The following is a 20057-nucleotide window of genomic DNA, read 5'->3' as shown; positions in this document are numbered from 1 at the left end:
GGGTCAGCCATGTGCATAGCGGGGAGCATGGCACTAAAAACGTATTTGTTAGTAACCACAATAATAGTTTTTCTTGCTTCCCTGGTGAATTAGAAGAGGTGGAAAGTGTCAAAAAGTTCTAGAGTTCTATCCAGAGGGTGATTCTCTATTCCTACTCACTTAACTGGTCATGTCACAGAAACCTGCTATGCAAGGCAGGGTGCTAAGCCTGTGTTCACTGTTCATTATGCAGACACGCTACACTGGGGGGGAGAAGCACCCCAGCTCCACACAGGTGGCCAGGGCCCAGCAGCAGAACTCTATGCAGTTAGTATAAGGGTGGGGGAGACCACGGCGGGTCCCTGCTGTCCTGGCTGTGTGGGGTGGGGACGGGGGTGGGTTAAGGCGGCCTCGGAGGAAGAATCATGGTAATAGCTGTAATTCCAGGCACACGGGCAGTGCCGGGTATCTCGTGTGATCTCCAGTCCTCAGGCGGCCCTGGTCACTACCGTTCTCACTTTGCAGGGATGAGGTCTCTCAACGGACCTGGGACCTGCCGCGGTTGTCTGGGACCCGGGACATCGCCACAGCGGGGTTCGGACTCAAGTCTACCCAGCCCCCGACACCTGCAGCTGCGGCGCTCCCGGCTCCCTGCCCAGCGGACAGCTGCTCTTGCTCTTCTAGATCCTTCTCCTGGAACATCCTTCCTACCTGTGCGATTCTTCCGTGAACCTCGGGCTTCCAACTGAAGTGTAAAAATGCCTCCAGATTACCTTGGCTTTTTAAATCGTTTTTCGGTCTTGGTTTACGGCAGCATTGCTGGGCCCAAGAGCCCAGAGACCTTTCTCAGTTTTGCTCTTTCTCTAGTGCCCCTGCGCAGTGAGAAGCTCCAGGGGTCGTCGTCTTCTTGGTGGCACAAACCCAAGAAGGCTGAACTCCTTCATACTACGTGGAAATGAGAGATGGAGCTGAGATCACCTTAGAGGGTGGCGGTGAGGACTTGGTGAGGGAACCCAGCTGCTGGGCCTGAAGGAAGCGCTCTGTGTCAGCCACTGCCCTGGGCAGCACTGCGGTCCCTAAAAGGGACCGGCTCCTGGGCAGAGTCCTCGCCCTAAGGTGATCAGTCATTCTGAAGCTGTGGGGCTTAACTGCGACCACCTTCTTGCCGCTGTTCGGTTCTGTTCAACTGTGCCATTCCAGGGCACAGAGTGGTCTCTGGATGACCTTTATAGCTGAAGTGGGCTTCCAGAAGTTTCAGGGAGTAGCGGAGGCAGGATGAGTGGGAGAGCCGAGGAAACCCAGGGAACAAACAAACCTCTAACCAGAGGGCTAAGCCCACAGTTGGATGTCAGCCAGCCAGCCTATGGGAGCCATGTTCAGAGAGCCAAGGAGGTCAGAGGTGATGTGGGGTGGAGCCAGCGGGAGATGGGGTCAGAGCAAGGGCAAGACAGAAGGTTCGGTGGCAGGAGGGCTGCACTTCCTTATGGCCAGTACATGAGCAGCGAGGAGGTGGGGGATGGGCGCACAACCAGCGAATACCGTCAGCTCATCAGGACTAAAGTGGGGACCCAGGAGAGAAGGCTTTTTGCCTGGTTATAAATACAAAACAAAACAAACAAAAACAAGCTTTTGTTCTTTCTTCTCCTCCTGTACACCCCTTGATTTATTAATATGAAACTGATGGTGGGATTCACCAGTGGTTGGAAAAAATGTGCCTAATGAGGGCACAGTCTTGATGCATAAAGTAATCCCTAAAGTGTGTGTAGTGCTTGAATAGTGGCCCTCCCCGAAAGATACGTCTACGTCCTAACCCCTGGGACTCGCGAATATGGCTGTAATTGGAAAAAGGGTCATTGGAGATGTAATTAAGGATCTTGAGATGAGATCATCCTGGATCTTCCAGGTGGGCCCTAAATCCAATGCCAAGTGACCTTGCAAGACCCGGAGAAGGCCATGTGACCCCTGAGGCAGAGACTGGAGTGACACAGCCACAAGCAGGGGTGCTGGGAGCCTGCGCGAAGGCTGAAAGAAGCAAGGAGGATTCTCCCCTCGTTCCTGGAAGGAGCATGGCTCTGGCAGCACCTTGATTTTTAACTTCTACCTTCCAGAATTGTGGGGGGATACATTTCTGTTACTTTAAGCCATTGAGTTTGTGGTGATTTGTTACAACAGCCCCGGGACATTGATGCAGTGTCTTGGTACTTCCAGGATGAGAAAGCAAAGCGGACAGGCATTCGCTGAGCACCTTCTCTGTGCCGGGCACTGCAAACAGGCCATGCGTATAGGGATGGGCTATATGCAAAGGCAGCTCTAACTCCAGGCTACACTTCACAGGGCCCTTCAGCTCCCCTGGGAGGTGGGTGTCACTTTGTCCCTTTTACAGGAAAGTAACAGGGGCTCTGAGAAGCTGTTTGACTTGCCCATGGTCTCAGGCTAGTGAAGGCACAGATAGGACTGAAACTGAGGTCTCCTAATTCCTCCTCTAGGGTTCTTTTTTTTCTCTCTGCAACATGTTGCTTCCTTGCCTGTTTTATTGGTGGAAGACAGAAGGGTAAAATGAGTAGAAATAAATCCACGTTGATAGTTCCAGTAGAAGGATAACTGAGATAAACAAAGCAGAAGTATGTTTCTGACACAGCTGGGGATTTCAGTTATCCACCACGTCCCGATTTCTCATTAACACAGATACTAAGGCACTGTCTGTGATATTTGCATGTGGATTAGACATGCAGTTATACTAAAAATCCACTTCCTAGAACTAATCCCACCCCTAATTTAGCTTCCCTATTGCCAAATTGGGCAGGATTCCCGGGGGGAAGAAAACACGAAACTGCATTCCATCCTATTCTATTTCATAACAATTCTCTAATTTATAGCTGAATTATGGTGAATGACTTGAAATTCCATCTCTGTCCCATGGTGGGAAGCCAACCACAAGCTCCAGACATGTATTTTTATAGTACACAGCCAGAAACAGAAGGAAAGAGAGAAAAACAAAAGGAAGGAAGGGAGTAAATGCAGGGAAAGAGAAAGGAAGAAGAAACAAGTCAAAGAAAAAAAGGGAGGAAGGGCTTTGGATGGCTGAGCCGCCCAGCCGCCCCCAACTCCTCCCCAGTCCTCTGAACCACCCTCCATCCTTCTGTTTTTTCTGATAGTCGAGGAGTCTTCTGTGAGGCAAGAAGGGACAACTTTTAAGTGTTCTGAGGTATAATAGTCCTGAAATGAAGAGTAATAACAAGACCTGGGTTAGTGCTAAGCAGCAAAACCAAAGACTGAATCATGGTGAAGGCAAAACAAAGCCATATAAGCTGCCAGCACATTGTTCCTTCCCTAATGTAATAGGACGTGTAAAGATTGAAGCAGAAAACGGAGGCGCTTCTTTCTACAAGGCATCCTACATGACTGATCTTCCTCACTTACCAAGAGTTCTCACAGATCTGTAAGAAAAAAGACAAGACAACCCAATGGAAATAGGGATGAAGGGCATGAACGGGTAGTTTATAGTTGTTACAGACTGAATGTTTGTCTCCCTTAAAATTTATGTGTTGAGGCCCTGACTCCCAGTGTCAAGGTATGTGGATGTGGGCCCTTGGGAGTTAGGTAGGGCCTCTGAACAGGATTAGTGGCCTTATAAGAAGGAGACAAAGCTCCCTCTCCCCCGTGTGAGGACATAGTAAGAAGCCAGCCATCCACAAGTCAGGAAGAAAGCCCTCACTGGGGAACCAAATCTGCCAGCACCTTGAATTTGGACTTCTCAGCCTCCAGAACTAGAAGAAATAAATCCTTGTTGTTTAAGCCACCCAGTCAATAATATTTAGCTATGGCAGTCTGGGCTAAGTAAATGCAATATATGAAAACTGTTTAACATGGCATGTAATCAAATACAAGCAAAAATAAGACAATGAAATTCCATTTTATACCATTAGGTTAGTGAAGATTTTAAAGTTTGACAGCTGATATGGGAGTCTAAATTGTGGCAACTTCTTCAGAGAGTACTTTGCAATACCTATATAAATAAAACCTGAAATACACATACCCTTTAGCCCAGTCGTCCACCTATAGATATACTCAAAATAGTATATAAAGTTATATATATACTTTTATTGTATCATTCTTTATAAGAAAAAAAGAAATCTGGGAACCAACCAAAATGTCCATTAAATGAATGGTTAAATGAAATCTAATCCATCAAATGATGGAATATAAGTTATCTGTTAGAATGAGGTAGATTTATATATATTAATGTAGATGCTCTCCATAATATATTAATTAGTAAAAAAAAAAAAAATACCAAGAAGTATAACAGTATGTAGATGCTGAATCTGTTTATAGCTATCTCTCTTTAAGCATTAGGGTGAACATAAACACATGCTGGTATTTGCTCTCCAGGTATTCTGCTGTAAAGGAAGGAGTGGGTACTGGGGCTCATATGCGATGGCTTCAGCCTTCCATAAAAGACCTAAGATCTGCCACTGATGTGCCAAAGAAGGAAAGAGACAAACTGGAACATTACAGGAAGAAGAGGCAATTAGGATAAGCAAAATATCCTTTTATCTGCCTGAACTGCTTTAACACAAGCTCAACATCTGATACAAGATTCAGTCCAAGAGTTTTTATTTCCAATTTGCCCATGTGGTCACTGAGGTACAGTGTCCTGGTGGATGAATCACAGCCTTTGAAAATACATATTAGTGTCAAAATAATGCAAATCTGAAGGTGGTGTTGTGTAGATGAAATGAAATAACGAAGTGAAGCATCTACACACTACTTGTCACCTAGTAAAGGCACAGTAGACACCCGTTTGTCCCTTCTTTGGAAACACTCACATCACCAGTCAGAAGTTTTATAATGTCTAAGCAGACCCAAGCCTCGAACCAAACTGGTATTCTCTCCATTCCTCTGGAGGCTTTGAAGGATGGGGGTAGGGTGGGTGTAGTAGGAAGATGACAGAATTATAAGGGAAGCTTTTGCAAGTCCACAGACCATGCCAGGCCCCTTCTTTATCATGGATCATGACCCCTCCTGCCCGGGGTGAGGCTAAGGTCATGGGAGATGTGCATTTTGGCTAAAATCCTCCAAGCCTTCTAATATTGCCTTCGGGGTTTAAAAATGACTGCTTGAGATTACGGCGCCTCTCTAAATAGTCACTATGGTGTAAGAGCCAGGGAGCAGGAAAAAAGGTAAGCTTTCAGAGAAATCGGAGAACCAAGGTAGTCACATCCCTATTTAACTCAACTTGGGCTGAGCAAAAGAAGAGGTCATGGCAGGACTAGAGGGGGGATGGAATCCCCCAAAGATTTTGGATTTGGAGCGAGATACTGTAACAAACAACACTTTGGGATTGCTTGCATGGAGGTTAACTTACGCAGGGATGTTTGTGTGAGTGTATACTGCTGATAAAACGTGTGTATAGGACAGCCTGGCAATCATTCCTCTTTCCCTAGGTCCTTTAGGAACCCAGCCCTTCTCACTGGGTGAAGCGTGGTAGGAATGTGTTCAGGGGACCTGCTGGCAGACGCCAAGGTAAGCAGTGTGGGCCAATCTGACACTCCCTCCCTGGGATTTCAATCTCCAGTAAAGTGGCCAAGAGACCACAAGTGGCTTTGGGTCCTTCGTCCTTACCCCACCGTGTATGCTCTGAGACCATTTCTGTTGCTCTCACCTGTGCATCAGTGCCCACCTGCTTCCAAGGCTGGCTTCAAAAAATTCCCCATTGCATATGTTACTCTCCGTTGCTTGCACTTAAGAACCTAAGTGATATCTGAATGATTGCAAACACTACAATATTCAGACAGAGTGTGGTAATTGAGATAATGCGAAATAAGCCAGGTCTACCTTTGGTGCAGGACTTGGAGGAGAGGAAGTAACGATTGGGATGACCAAAGGTGGTCCAGATATGGCAGAAGCCTCTGAACTAAAGGAATTCAGGGCCTGAAGATTCATACTGTTACCACAGTCGGTATAACCAGAACCAACATTTCCATGAAACAGGGTGGGCTGAGTGAATAAGGAAGTTCACAGGGACAGAGCAAATGAATTTAGAGAAGAGCAGGAGAAGCAACAATCCAAGTGATTGTGGCTATGTTCTATTTCATCAGAATCTTTTTAAGGGGGGTGATCATATATGACCAAAATAGAAGGATAGTCCAAAAAATCAGGGCTTGAATGACTCAATGAACTATCATAATAATGAACAATATAAAGCAATTTGGAAATAGTCTTGTAATGTAATATTAAGTGAAAAATGCCAAACACAAACTTATAACTATGGCATGCTTGCAATAATGTAAAGATTCTGTAGGCATATAAACAAAGCCTGGAAGGGGACATGGAAAAATGAAAACATACAATCTGTTACTGAAGCTGGACCCAGGGTAAGTTTTCTTATAATTTAAGAAAATTCAGTCATGGTTACAATCTTGCTTGCTCAATAAATAACAATAAATAGATAAAATGGAGAAAGACTCAGAACAGATAGTGGGGATTGTGATGGTAGCCCCTGTCACAGAAAGCCCTGGGAATTTCTCATCATCACCAGTAGACCTGTAACTACTAAGAGTTCTAAATGTTTTCAGTGTATTTGGTCTTGGTACTAATGTGAAATCATGTAAGATTTCACCGGCTTCTAATTTTATTTCTACAAAATTAAACCCACCATCTGTTCTTAATAGAAAATGAGTCACATGCAAAGTCTGAAATTCTAAAATCTAATTCTAGAAGAGGCTGGAAAAGGTAGGTTTGGTTTTAGCCACATAACCAAGTCAACATCTGAAAGCAAACATTAAAAAAATACACCTTTGAGTTTGAGCCCAGAGAGCAAAGTTTTGGAAAGCTGAGAGTAAGCGAAAGCAGGAAACTTAGAGCTAGCAGTTCAGCTAAAGCATCTATTACCCGGGGCCCTGTGCACGAACATCAGGAGGTGGTACACCTGGAGAAAGAAGCTCCAAACTCAAACCAGATCTGTAAGAAGCACCGCCACGATGGTTTTCTCTAAAACCCCAATTCAACCTTACATCTTAATCATCTGTTTTGACTCAGACACAACACACTGCAAAGGCCCGTAATCTTAGTTTAGTTCTCGGTCTACTGTTAACACCAGTAGCTGCAAAACAAATGTAAGAACCTCACAAATATGGGAGACTGGAACAAAACATGCTCAGCCCTTACCACTGCATCAGAATCCCCTACACGGTAATTTATGTAGAAATGAGTTCTACAAGTGCATTTCAGGAACCGTTCAAAGGATGCATTTACACGAAACCATACCAAAGGAGGAGCAGGGAGTGGCGGCCAGGGCAGAGCTAGAGTAGAGATACATGGAGAGAGAAACACCAAGCCTTAGCTAAAGCATGAGCCATATGGAGGGAAAAAGCACTGATGCGCAGGCCCCTGAAGCTAGCAGGTGTGAGTCTGGTTGCCCTGCAAATTCCAGCTCTGTCTGGCAGGCCCTAATGCCCCCTCTCAAAACCTGTGTCCTCCCAGTTGCTGAATCCTTACAGTGTATGATCTCAGGCACATCAAACTCCACCATATTCATCCCCACACATATTGATTATATACTCTGACCCAAACACTGAAGAACAACACAGACATACCCTCATCCTCCTGCTAGGCTGGTGTTGCTTCTCCACGTGTGACCTACAGGGTACCTGCAATTCAGTCCATCTCACATCTACCTGGGACATGCAGACCCCTGGCTCCTATACCAACCCTAGTGAATAAGCACCTCTGGGGTGGGGCCCAGGGAGATGCATTTGAAGCAAGCTTCCCCAGTGATTTGAATGCATCCTCAAACTGGAGGTCACTGGTCACTGGATCCTTCCAGGTTAGACTCAGAGAGGAACACATTCAACTGGGCTTACCATCCAGGCATTGGGCCTCCATCACACACCACTACCTCCCTAACATAAAATGCTCTAGCCATGTTATTTGAACCCCTCCCATTCCTTGAATCCCTCCTGCTCTTTGACCTACTCCTTTCACATCTGCCATTCAAATTGAGACCAACTCGGAGTTTATCATGAGACAGGAAAACCTTCATGGAATAATGCGTGTCTACCGTGGGATTCACGCCAAGCAAGCTCCATCTGAAATGTACTTTTAATAAAAATAAATACAGCAGCAAAAGGAATGATGGAAAGATGAAAGAAGAGCCAGAGGACACTCGTGGGAAGCCCCAGACCAGCTCCTGTGTTCTGGTCCCAAGTCTGCTGTTACTCACTTCAGGATCTGGGGCAAGTTGGTCTGTGACTCTGGACCTCAGTTTCCATATCAGTAAAATGAGCTGGTTGGACGTGATGAGGGCCGGGGGCCCTTCCAGGGCTAACAAGCTCTGATTTTTCCTGGAAGAGCACTTACATTCCTTGCCACGTATCGATTTGCTTCAAGTACCACAACAGAGAGAGGCAGTCCCACAAGTTGTGCTCAGGGCTCCCCACTGCCAGCAAAGAGCTGGCTTTAAGCACAGATCTTCCCTAAGTGCAATGCAAAGGAGGCCTGGAGATGTTTCCCTGATAATCAGTCAAGGGATGGCCCAGCCGGAATGATGGAATAAGGTAAATATTTGGCTGTGATCTGCATAATCAGAAACACTCCTGCTTCTGAAGCTGACTTGACTCTTTTACCGCCAGCCACGTGGAAATCATCCTTGGTTGTAACTAGAAAATAACGCAGAGCATGATGTGCCTGGGTACCAAATCTGCCTCGTGTGGCTGCACAGTTACTCAGGAAGCAGAAGCAGATGTTTCTGCGTGCCATGTCTGTGTGTGTTCTTTTGTTCAGTGGCTAGTCCATTTGGCCTCATACTCTCAACAGCAACTGCCTATCTGCAGCCCAAGCCAACCAGGACAGCCAAAACATTGAGTAATTCACCTAATAAAGAGTGCAGGCTTCTGGACCCAGAGCTGACTTGGGAACAGCAACCTTCCAGCCAAGAATCCTGCCTGGTGATTTGGCGATCTGCATCTGGGTTAATGTCTGGCAGTCCCCAGGAAGCAGCTGGAAGCAACAGGCTCCTGTAATTCAAAAGCATTGCCCTGGACCTTGCCAGCAGCCAGTGCAGAGCAGAGCACACACAAATACTCTGCTGAAGGAATGAGGCTGCCAGGGGCCTGAGACGCGACCCTGCCCTGATTCCTGCCCTCCGTCTTTCCCTTGCCCGCTCCAGCCAACCAGTGCCTCTAAAACGATTTCCTTGAAATCTAGCCCTACTGTATTACTTTCTTGCTCACCAGTCTCTTGAGTTCTCACTTTCCAAAAGATGAGATCCAAACTTATTCCTTGCCGTGAGTGCTAAGCCTTTCATGACCTGGCCTCATTCCCTCTTTCCAGCTTCAGTTCCACCACTGCTCTCCCAGTGCTCACAACATGTGTGAAGCAGGATGCGCCCTTTCCCGCCTCCTGAGTTCACCCTGCTACTCTCTCGGCTCCAATGCTCCCTCCCTTCTCGCCTTCTCCTCTGCCTGTGAGCTCCTACTGAGCTCCGGTGACCTTTCCCACCCAGGTCAAAGGGCCTCTCTCCCATGCCCCCGGGCCATTGCACACGTCCCTCTCCACAGCACTTACCACCTGGTGCTGTAAGCGTCTATGTACATAACCATCTCCCCGGTAGGCTCCCCAGGGCGGGGATTATGTCTTACTTATCTTTGTGTTCCGGCCACTCTCTCTCACAGCACTTCATACAGAGCCTGTCACCTGGCAGGCCTCAGGAAATATTTGACGGATGGATGAATGAGCACCAGGGATGAATGAATGACAAATGTACCAACTGCTCGGGTTCCTGCCCACTTGCTTTGTTAAACGTCAAACACCTCCTTGCTCTACACCAGCACATGTCAAAGCTGTTCAGCCACTTGGCTGGTGATCTCTCACAACTCTACTGTCTTCTTTTCTCCATGTGTCTAAATGACAAGAGGCTGACAATCCAGTGACAGTTCTCGTCTAATTTCAAGATAATGCACTCAGTATTTGATCCCCTGACTATCTATCTCCTGCTTGTTGTAGCTTTCTCTCTCCTTGACTCCAAGATACCATACTGTCCTGGTTTTTCTCCTAAACTTCAGCTGTCTTCTCCTATTTATTTAGCTCCTGATTCTAGCTTCTCACTTCTCTTCCTTTATCTGCTCCTCAAATGTCAGGGTTCCGTTCTTGGCCTTGCAGTCTTGTCCAAACCTTACACAGAAATACTGTAGCATCCGCACTGACCCTCATATTGACATCTCCCTTACTAATGGAGTCCCAAACTCTCTCCAAGCACCAGATTTACATTCCCTATAACCAACTAGACATGTCCACCCAGATGATGCACGGGCTTTGCACACTCAGAATGCCACCTACCTGGGACCTGAACACCTGCTCCATCTTCTGGTTCATCCAGAAGTGCTCTCATCCCTGACTGGCCTCCTCCAACTGGACACAAAATTCTGCTGGTTTTACCTCAGAAATATCTCAGGACTTCCTACCTAGTCACTACCCTTCCAACTCCCACACCCCTATTTCCAGAATTACATTCTTCAAAATCACATCATCCAGGTCCCATGTGTATTGGCCTCCCTGAGCTCCTTGTGCTTCTAGGGCAACATCCAGTCCACCAGCCTGGCCACAGGTCCTTCAGCCCTCAGCCTCTACCGAGCCCCATGGCCTCCCTAGCCAACACTTTCCTATTCTGAACTTCCCACTCCCCCATACCAAGCCTTCACACTACTCTGGGCCTGTGCAACCCATGTTATCAGCCTCGGAAGCCCTCCCGCGCCCTCCACTTCACCACACTGGGTAAACTCCTGCTCCTTCTTCAAGACCTACTGAATGCCATGCCCCCTTTGCAGAACACCGCAGCCTCCCGGGAAAGGACAGCTGCTCTGTCCTTTGGGTATCCACAGAATTTGGGGCACACTTCACTGTACTCACTACCATTTGTTTTTATGTGTCCTATAACCCCAAGTTGTGAAAACAAACCAGGTATAAATTTCTTATGCTTCTTTATAAATGAGGCAAGCACAAAACTGAAAACCAAAAAAAATTCAAATTAACAATATAATGTAATGAATGGTTAGTGAAATTAGACATTGCTGGGTGTGATGGTAGGATGCATTTAAGAATTTAAAGTCTCACTTATTGAGAGGAGGAGCCAAGATGGCGGCATGAGTAGGGCAGTGGAAATCTCCTCTCAAAACCATATGTATTTTTGAAAATACAACAAATACAACTATTCCTAAAAGAGACACCAGAGGATACAGTACAACAGCCAGGCTACATCTACATCTGTGAGAACTCAGCATCTCATGAAAGGGGTAAGATACAAGCCGTGGCCCAGCGTGACCTGAGCGCTCCCCCCACCCCAGCTCCCCGGTGGGAAGGAAGGAGTCAGAGCAGGGAGGGAGAGGAAGCCCAGGACTGCTAAACAACCCGTCCTAGTAATCTGCACCGGGAGCTCAGGCACGCATTGCATGGTGCACTGGATATTAGAGAAACGGAAAAGTAAAAATCCGTGAGTGGGTTCCCACAGCTGGCTCCCCTGGAACAAAAGAAAAGTGAGTGCTTTTTGAAAGTCTTAAAGGGACAGGGGCCTCACAGCTGGACAGAAGCATCCTGGCACACTTGGCCAAGCAGGCTGGGAATTCTGAGGAACTTCAGGTGCCCCAGCCCCCTGGGTGGCAATGCAGCCCTGAAGCCCCTCATGGCGATACGCAGCTGGCATGGCCCCGTCACAGTGGCTGAGTAGCCGGAGAGTGGCCGTGCATGCCCACAGCAGCGGAGCAGCCGGAGAGCAGCCGCGCCCACAGCAACTGCCCAGAGTCTCCTCCCGGCACACAGCCACCTGGGCCAGACCCAAAGGCTGCTGCTGGCACACAGCTGCCCGGCGCAGGCAGAGGAAGCTGGGGCAAGGTGCGAAGGGGTGCTGTTTTTGCAGGACAGCACACCCAGCATGCCTGCCACTCCCTGCAGGGCTCTGGGCTACCCAGATGGCAGCCGCTCCATGGCAGTTCAGGGGATTAATCAGGAGGCTGCTCTAGGTGGGCAAGTAACCGACACAGGCAGTGGAGAAGGGCAAGGCGACCAGCAAACAGGAAGGGACTTTGTTCTTCCAGCTGACACATGCACTACCCGCCTACAACTACCTCTATTGCTATGAAAAGGCAGAAGAATTTGGTCCAGTCCAGAATTGCCCAGAAAACTCCTGAGAGAGGGCCTGGTGAGATAGATTTAACTAATCTTCCTGAAAAAGAATTCAAAATAAAGGTAATAACCATGCTGATGGACCTTCAGAGAAATATGCAAGAGATAAGGGATCAAGTCAGGAGGGAGATTACAGAAATGAAACAATCTCTGGAAGGACTTAAGAGCAGATTGGATGAGGTGCAAGAGGCCGTTAATGGAATAGAAATCAGAGAACAGGAATACAGAGAAGCTGAGGCACAGAGAGATAAAAGGATTTCTAGGAATGAAAGAATATTAAGAGAACTGTGTGACCAATCCAAACGGAACAACATCACATTATAGGAGTACCAGAAGAAGAAGAAGAAGAGAGAAAAAGGGATAGAAAGTGTATTTGAAGAAATAATTGCTGAAAACTTCCCCAAACTGGGGGAGGAAATAGTCTCTCAGACCAGGGAAGCCCACAGATCTCCCAACACAAGGGACCCAAGAAGGACAACACCAAGACATATAAAGTCTAACTTATTGACTAGATTCTTTTGATTTGAACACAACAGACTATCATTTGAGTTATTTTTTCTTTTTGAGAAATGAACTTGTTTTAAACTGCCAATCCATTATTTGGAAGGGCCAATCTATAAGGCTGAAAAAATATTAAATGCTGCTTAGTGAAAAATATTCACTACTCTTTACCATTAACTGTACTGCTAAGGAGCTAATGTGAGCTAGATCCCAAAAGACAGACCCTGTGTGATACAGCTGGAGGAGGACATGGTTCTGACCTCCACAGGATGGGGTTTTCAGACATTGGTACCCCACCTGGTATCTCAACTTCCCCACTTGCATGGATTCAAAAATCTCTAAATCTTTTCTCACTAAAATGGAGGTATTCCATGAACAAGATGTTATTTAGATTATCCAGAATAGACACATTCATATTTTAAGATTATCATCAAAACAGAAATCCTAAACTCAAAAAAAAAAAAACTAATTTAAGTTACAGGGCACTAAAAATATACCCAAGACTCCAGGAGGCTATGGGCCCTCAGCCTACAAAACACTGTTTTAATTTTAGAGAAAAATTATAACTGAGGCTCAGAGCCAGGGTTTGACCCCCAGTTGGGCTGATTCCAAAGCTCAGTCTCTTTTCTCTGCCCCATGGCACTTAGTTCTCAAGAATGCTATGAGGCCCAATAGTAGGTATCAAAGGACTTTGTAGACCATAAAGTCCTATACGTTTATTAGTTTAGGGTTAGTTTAGCATAGATAAAAGAAAAATACTTTGGAAAAGGAGCTGGCATGTTTTAGGAAATGTCCTGTCTTACACAACACAATGCCTCTTTAAGGAGAGAATAATTACATCAGTTCTTCCCATATAGTTACCAGGTTACAAATCTAACCTGGTATTATTTGATTAAGGAGATGAAGATATTATTAACATGCTCTGTAGAAGCAGGCCATGGCAATGGGTGAATGGAAAACTAGTTCTCTCCAACAAAGGAAAAGATGCTGATTCTCAGGGCGCAGGTACAAATGTGGTTAGGAAAGCTCTCTGCTTATTCAGGAGTAGCACTGAGTAGCCATCTCTGGATGAGGCACAATAACCTGGGATGCACACAATTTTTATGACTGTATTATTCCCAAAATCTATTTAAATTCCTTGGTTACCCTTCTGAGAGCCTTCCAATCATATCTAATGATTTATAAAATCTTTCTCCTTGTGCTTAAATAGCATTTCTTTGATTCTTGAAGAAAGAGAGGCAATTAATGTCTACTAAGCCCCTCCCAAATGCCAGGCACTTTACTAACTTACTTCATCTAATCTTCAAAATGGCTCCCTCTCATCAGCTAGACCTTAATTCACATATCATCTCCTCAAAGAGGCCTCCCTGGCCACTCCATCTAAAAAGTGCACATGGTCATGAGTATGCGTGCACGTGAGCTCGCATGTGTATGCGTGCACACACAGTCATTGTTACATTGCCTTGTTTCATTTTCCTCATAGCAATTATTATAGTCTGAAATGCTCTATTTACATACTTGTTTATTGTTTGTTCCTCTCATCTGGAATAGAAATGCTTCATTTTATGTGAGGATCTTGTATATCATATTCACCTCTATTCACAGCCCCATATAACAGAGTGCAGCACATAGTAGGTACTCAATGGCTGTTGAACGAATGCACTGTGCCAGGTAAGAAACATTATCCTACTGTTAAAACTGGGAAGCTGATATAATCTGCCTAAAGTTAAGCTGCTAGGATGAAATACAGTCAGAATTCAAACTCAGATCTACCTGCTCCAGGAGTCAAGACACCACTACCCAGGCTTCTATGACTGGAGATGTTAGCGGTGCTCCAAGGGGCACCAGACATCACAGAAGAAATATGTGGCATCCTCCCAAACTATCAGTTTCCTCAAGGGTTTAATAAAAGGGTATGTGTGTGTGAATTCTGTCCTGATAAGGAATTGAAAGCATTGTGTTACAATTAAAATAATCAGTTATGTTGGGGGACAGAATGTCACATTTCCATGAATGTAGTAGAGAAAATAGTAGAACTCAAGGATATTCTGAGGCTGCAGTAGGCCACTTGGGACTACCCCAAAGGCTGTGTACATGGGTGTGTATGTAGGTGTGCACATGTGCATGTATGTACACTCCTCTGCTGGTGGGAGATCTGGAGGGAGACATTTGGGAAGCCCCAGACTGTATTGGCTGCCACCCAAAAGAGCTGGAGTTGAAATGACTTAGCAGAGAGAAAAGTAGCCATGGACGAGCACCCTAAATAATGCTCTCCCGGGCCATGAAGGGTGGTCAACAGAGAGAAGGGTCAACAGATCCCAGCAAAAGGGTTTGGGTGAGAAGGCAAACACACAGGCACTCAAAACAAACTGTTTCCAAGGGCGGCTGCAGAGCCTCTTTCCCAGAGCAGTTCAGAGTAGAACAGATTTGTCTTCTGAGATGGCACAGGTGTGTGGTCTTGTCTGAAAGAAAAAAATCTCTGGAAATTTTTTCCATCTTGAGAACTCTATAGTCTAGACCACCAGTGGCGGCCAAACTGGGAGCTCCCCCCACTACTTCCAGAAAGATGAACAACAGCCCTGCTTAACCACCTCTGCCTTGATCTGAAACTTCTGCCCAGATGTTCACCAGGAAGGTCACCTGGCTCAAACAGGGCGCGGAGCAGTCCAGGGGCACCCGGCCCTGGTGTTCACCTATTGCTCAGGTGAACAGGGACACCTATCTGCCCATGTTGATGCGGGTCACGTGTATGGCGGGGACGGGGCTCCTCACTACAGAACTCAGAGGCTTCCCCAACCATCTGAAGTCACCCTGACTCTGAGCCAAGAATCCCTCTCAGAGCTGCGGCCCATTAACAGCCTTGTGCAAACACAAACTCTCTCTCCCTTAGACGAGGACGAAACAAGAACCATGTCTCGGGACCGTGCTAGCAGTTGCTGAACCTAGACCAGGGGCTAGAGTCCCCAAAGAGGAAATATCACTGCATTAAAAACCACAGCTATTTCCAGCGTGCACAGTCATTACACAGGAGACCCAGGGCGCTGCTGGAGGCGCTGTGAAGGCAGGCAGAGTCGGCCACGGTCGGGGCAGTGCTGGTTTGGGAAAACCAGAGGCACCATTGGATTTTCGAGCTGCTTGAGAGGCCTGAGACCTGGCATGTTTCATGGCAAGAAGACTACGATAGTGCACACCTAGTCACTGAATCCACACCCCTAGCCTGTGAGATCAGAATTCTCATTTTGGCCATAAGAGAGTCACTAATTTAACTGGTTAGAATCCCACGTGCTGACTGGATCACAGTTACCGGTGAGCAGAGGTACCACTTTGAAAGCCTCCATCCTTCAGGCCCTTTCTTCCACTCCATGTGGTCCTCCATCTCTCTCTTTCCAACCTCGTGAGCGTGCTGGTCACTGCGGTTACAGCAGAGGCTCCAGGGAGGCCTCCGCCCAAGCTCAGCCACACTCTTGAGCTTCGCCAGACACTGGGAGTCACTGGGCACTGACCCGGGTGGTGTTTTCTGGCCCTTTACTCACAACATAAATCTTTACACCGTGAATGGGATATAACAAGAATGATTAGAAGTGAGCACAACCACCACATGGATGCTTCCACTTGAGGTTCCTCGTGAGCCGCCTCCCCCCAGCATGCATGGGCTCATGGCGCCCTGTTCTTCTGTCGGTGGTGGCTGTGAACGGAGCTGCGCTGAGTTCTAATGCTGGCCTCCTGCTCCAACATCATAGTTCAGTTTTGTACTTTATTGATGGCAATAGCTTATGTGACGATGGCCTATACATTTCAGCAAAATATACTTTGTGGCCATTAAAAACACTTTATTAATTAAATTCCTATGGAGAAAAAATATTTTGTTATTGCAAGTACAAAATTCTCAAATACTTAACCCCTTTCTTCCTTTGGAACAATGGCTTTGATCTCTTGACGTTTAGCACAAGACCTCTGAGGGACATAGCTAATGCATTATAACAAGATACACCGCACTTTGTCCCCCATCTGCTGCTGTTCTCTGGCTTCTCTCCCTTGGGAGTCCCACAGGCAGGATTCAAGGATTTCAAGGTCTCTGGCCATACCATTCAGCGACACAGCAACAAGACATAGCCCTGATATTAGACATGCGGTGCTGCAAGTCAGCCAAGGAGTGGCAGAGCCAGACACCAGCCCAGGATTTCTCACGTTCTATCCACCACCCCTCCTGCCAGCAACCTCGCATGCAGGGTCTGAGAGGCCGCAGATCAGCCTGTCTGGGACAACAGGGACTCATCAAGCAACAGACCAGCGTGAGGAGCAATGGGGTTTCTCCGTGAAAGAAGAGCCATAGGAATGAAGCGCGCTGAGCCCAGGGATGCAGAGGGAGCTCTGGGCAATGCCCTCCATCACCCCTACCAGATGGGCAGTATGGATCCCCAACTGTGACTGAAGGAGAAATGTGGCGAAGGTTCCAGAGACCTCTGAAATACCTACTAATTTGCTTCTAGAGCTATGGTTCCCAGCTGGGGGCAGTTTTCCCCCAGAGTTCATTAGATAACACCTGGAGACACATTTGGTTGTTGAGGCTGAGGGCTGGAGGTTGTCCTGGTATCTAGCAGGTAGAGGCAATGGGGGCTGCTAACACGCTACAATGCACCTGAGTCATCCCCCCCACTCCGCCCAGTTATCTGGCCCTGGTTATCTGGTGCTGAGGGTGAGAAACCCTGCTCTAGCACAAGCCACGGACGTCCCTGACACCTCTCAGCCGTCTTCTCTGCAGAGTCCCATTTCTGGCATGTGAAAAGCAAAAGAATCCAGTTCCCAGAGCGTCAGCATTATAACTGAGAGGAGGAAGGGCACAGGGCACAAAATGAGAGGGACCAAGGGTCCAAAAAAGGAAAGGTCACAGGGAATGGGAGCGTGGGTATGTCCACGCGAGAGCCCCAAGTTGTAGCCCCGGCCCTGCCTGCCGGCACCTGTGCAGACCCAGGGCAGGCCAGTCCGGTTCTGGCGGATGGCTGCTAGATGTTGATAGGGGCTGATTTCAAACAAGGTCACACATGAAAATGACAAACCAGGGGCTTTCCAGTGAATCTATTAATAGGGGAACTTCTTATGCCAGTTGATTAAACTTGATACTACTGAGGTTAAATTGAGATGATACCCAGGCTGGAATTGGTCTCTTGGGATGAAAAGGAATGCTGCTCTGACTCATTAAATGCTCGGGGCAGGGCCCTTCCATGATGGGGTTTGTGCAGTTTTATTCAGAGGCCCCTGGGTCATCCATGTGAGGGGATGCCCCTACATGCAGGGGGGTGCCCCACGTCCATGGCCGACAGAGTCAACTCTGCCTAGAGCCCACACATCTCAGTTGGCCTTCGTGGGTGCCAGGGACACCTGGCCGGGAGAAGAGGTAGACTTTGCAAGGTCAGCAGGCTCCTCACCCTGGAGGTGAGCTTCCTTCTGGGCCACCGCGCCCTCCAGGACCAAGCCACACTTGCGACACTGAGGCACCTGTGATTTACACTCTTCAACCACTTGGGGAAACAGAGACAGCCCCACTGTGGGGAGGCGAGAGGGAGAGGAGAGGTGGGTGACCCCCAAAGGCCTTCCCAGCCTGACATGCAAGAAGCTTGGTCTTTCACATATAGGCCCAGGGAAGACTGAGCTCCGAGAAATGGGGCCAAGCCGCCCACTGGGAGGAGCCAGGTGCAGGAGGCAGGACTGGCGCAGCAGAGCCTTCCTGTGCCAGCCTCGTGCGCCACACCTTGTTAGCCTCTCCTATCCCTGCTTTGATCTCTTTCCCCATCACATCCTCCAGCTTCGAAGGCACACACATCCTCCGGAGCCCTTATCTTCATGGCATCAACCCCCTGCCTACGCCACCTCAATATCCCAATCGCCCAAGAGTGCCAAACACACACGAGGCCGAGTTCCCTAACACCTCTCCACCTCCCTGCTCCCAGCGAGGCTGTGCGGGGGGCAGACAGGGGCAGGTGTGCAGCAAGCTCGGGCCCCAGAGGACAAAAGGCCGGTCCACACAGCCCGCGGTGCATCCGCATGTTTTCCTGCCGTGTGGCGAGTGAGAACACCGCCAGCCAAAGGAAGGGGGCTCTGGGCTCTGTCCGAATGTAGGGAAGAAAAATGAAAGGGAGCTCTGTCGGAACATCTGGGCCAAAAAACACACTAAAGGACAGGAAGTTCTAGAAATAGGAGATCCTTTCGAGTACTGAAAAGGCACACAAGCAGCAGAAATCAGGCGTGATTGAACGGCCCAAACCGCTGAAGAGAGGATGCCACTCCCAAGGAAGGCAGGCTTCCCGAGTGTGGCAGGAAGACCCTCAGAAACCCTTCATTCTCTCGTTTGTTACTATGAATCCAAGCGAAATCCAGCACGCACCATTAAGCTCCAAGGACTGTGTGAGTGTTGTACATGCATCGGTTCTGACTCCCAGAAGAATTCTCAGCAGCAACGCCTTCCCCAGGGCAGGCATTAGCGTGCCCATCCTACAGAGAAGGACACGGAGGCTCAGAGAGTAACAGTCTGAGTGGGAGGTCTGAGTGGAAGAGCCACATTTGACTCAGGTCTGTTTCCAGGTTTCCTGTCACTTGCAGGGACTTGTCTTTATCCCCTGACCAAGTACAAGGCCAAACATACGAAGCTACCTCATGAGTGTAGGGTGAGTTGGGCTGAGCCCTCCCACATTCATTCAGGAGCGCTAACCTGACGTGTTGACGACTCTGACATGTACGGCTTCTTGACAATTCACTTGGCATGAACTCCTGCACTGGTTTCCGCGACGCACACCATCTCACTGTCACACTATTCCTACTCCTCTCCTTGCTCCTCCGACAGCAACTTCTGCTGCCTTCCCTCACGCTGTCCTCCGGAATTGCACCCTGACCTAAAATGCTCCCTCTTTTCCATGTTCTGCTCATCCACTCTCATAGCTTGTGTAGAATGTGAGTCAGAATATGATGGACAGGGGCTACCTGGCACGTCTGGCACTATTTTGATGACCACATTTCTGACACTCATCTCAATACCCTCTCACTTCACCCCCTCCAGATCACCTCCTCCTCACAACACTTGGGGTCAGGTGGCTGCACTGTATCTCCAAGGACACAAAACAGAGTCAATACTTTTCCTTCTGAGTTTTCTCTACCCTTTAAACCTGCTCAGTTATCAAGTCTTCTTGATTTTTCCAATCATTTCTGCCGTCTGACCTCCTCCTTTCAATCTGATTATAACTCCCCTAATTTGAATCTGAAATTCGTAATAAAAACCCCCACCTCCATGGATATACAATGGGGAAATGACAGCCTCTTCAACAGCTGGTGTTGGCAAAACTGGGCAGCTACATGCAAGAGAATGAAACTGGATTACTGCCTAACTCCATACACAAAAGTAAACTCGAAAT

At 47.7% G+C, this 20057-nt stretch overlaps 1 protein-coding gene across 2 annotated transcripts in view; it reads right to left on the bottom strand.

Annotated features, from left to right (window-relative positions):
* THSD4 (thrombospondin type 1 domain containing 4) overlaps positions 1-20057 on the bottom strand; it is a 538324-nt gene that overhangs the window by 456131 nt on the left and 62136 nt on the right. The gene's annotated exons all lie outside the window — the stretch shown is intronic.

Source organism: Manis pentadactyla, chromosome 11 (genome assembly GCF_030020395.1).
Source record: "Manis pentadactyla isolate mManPen7 chromosome 11, mManPen7.hap1, whole genome shotgun sequence".
NCBI classification, from domain to species: Eukaryota; Metazoa; Chordata; class Mammalia; order Pholidota; family Manidae; genus Manis; species Manis pentadactyla.
This window is presented reverse-complemented; position numbering and strand designations above follow the sequence as displayed.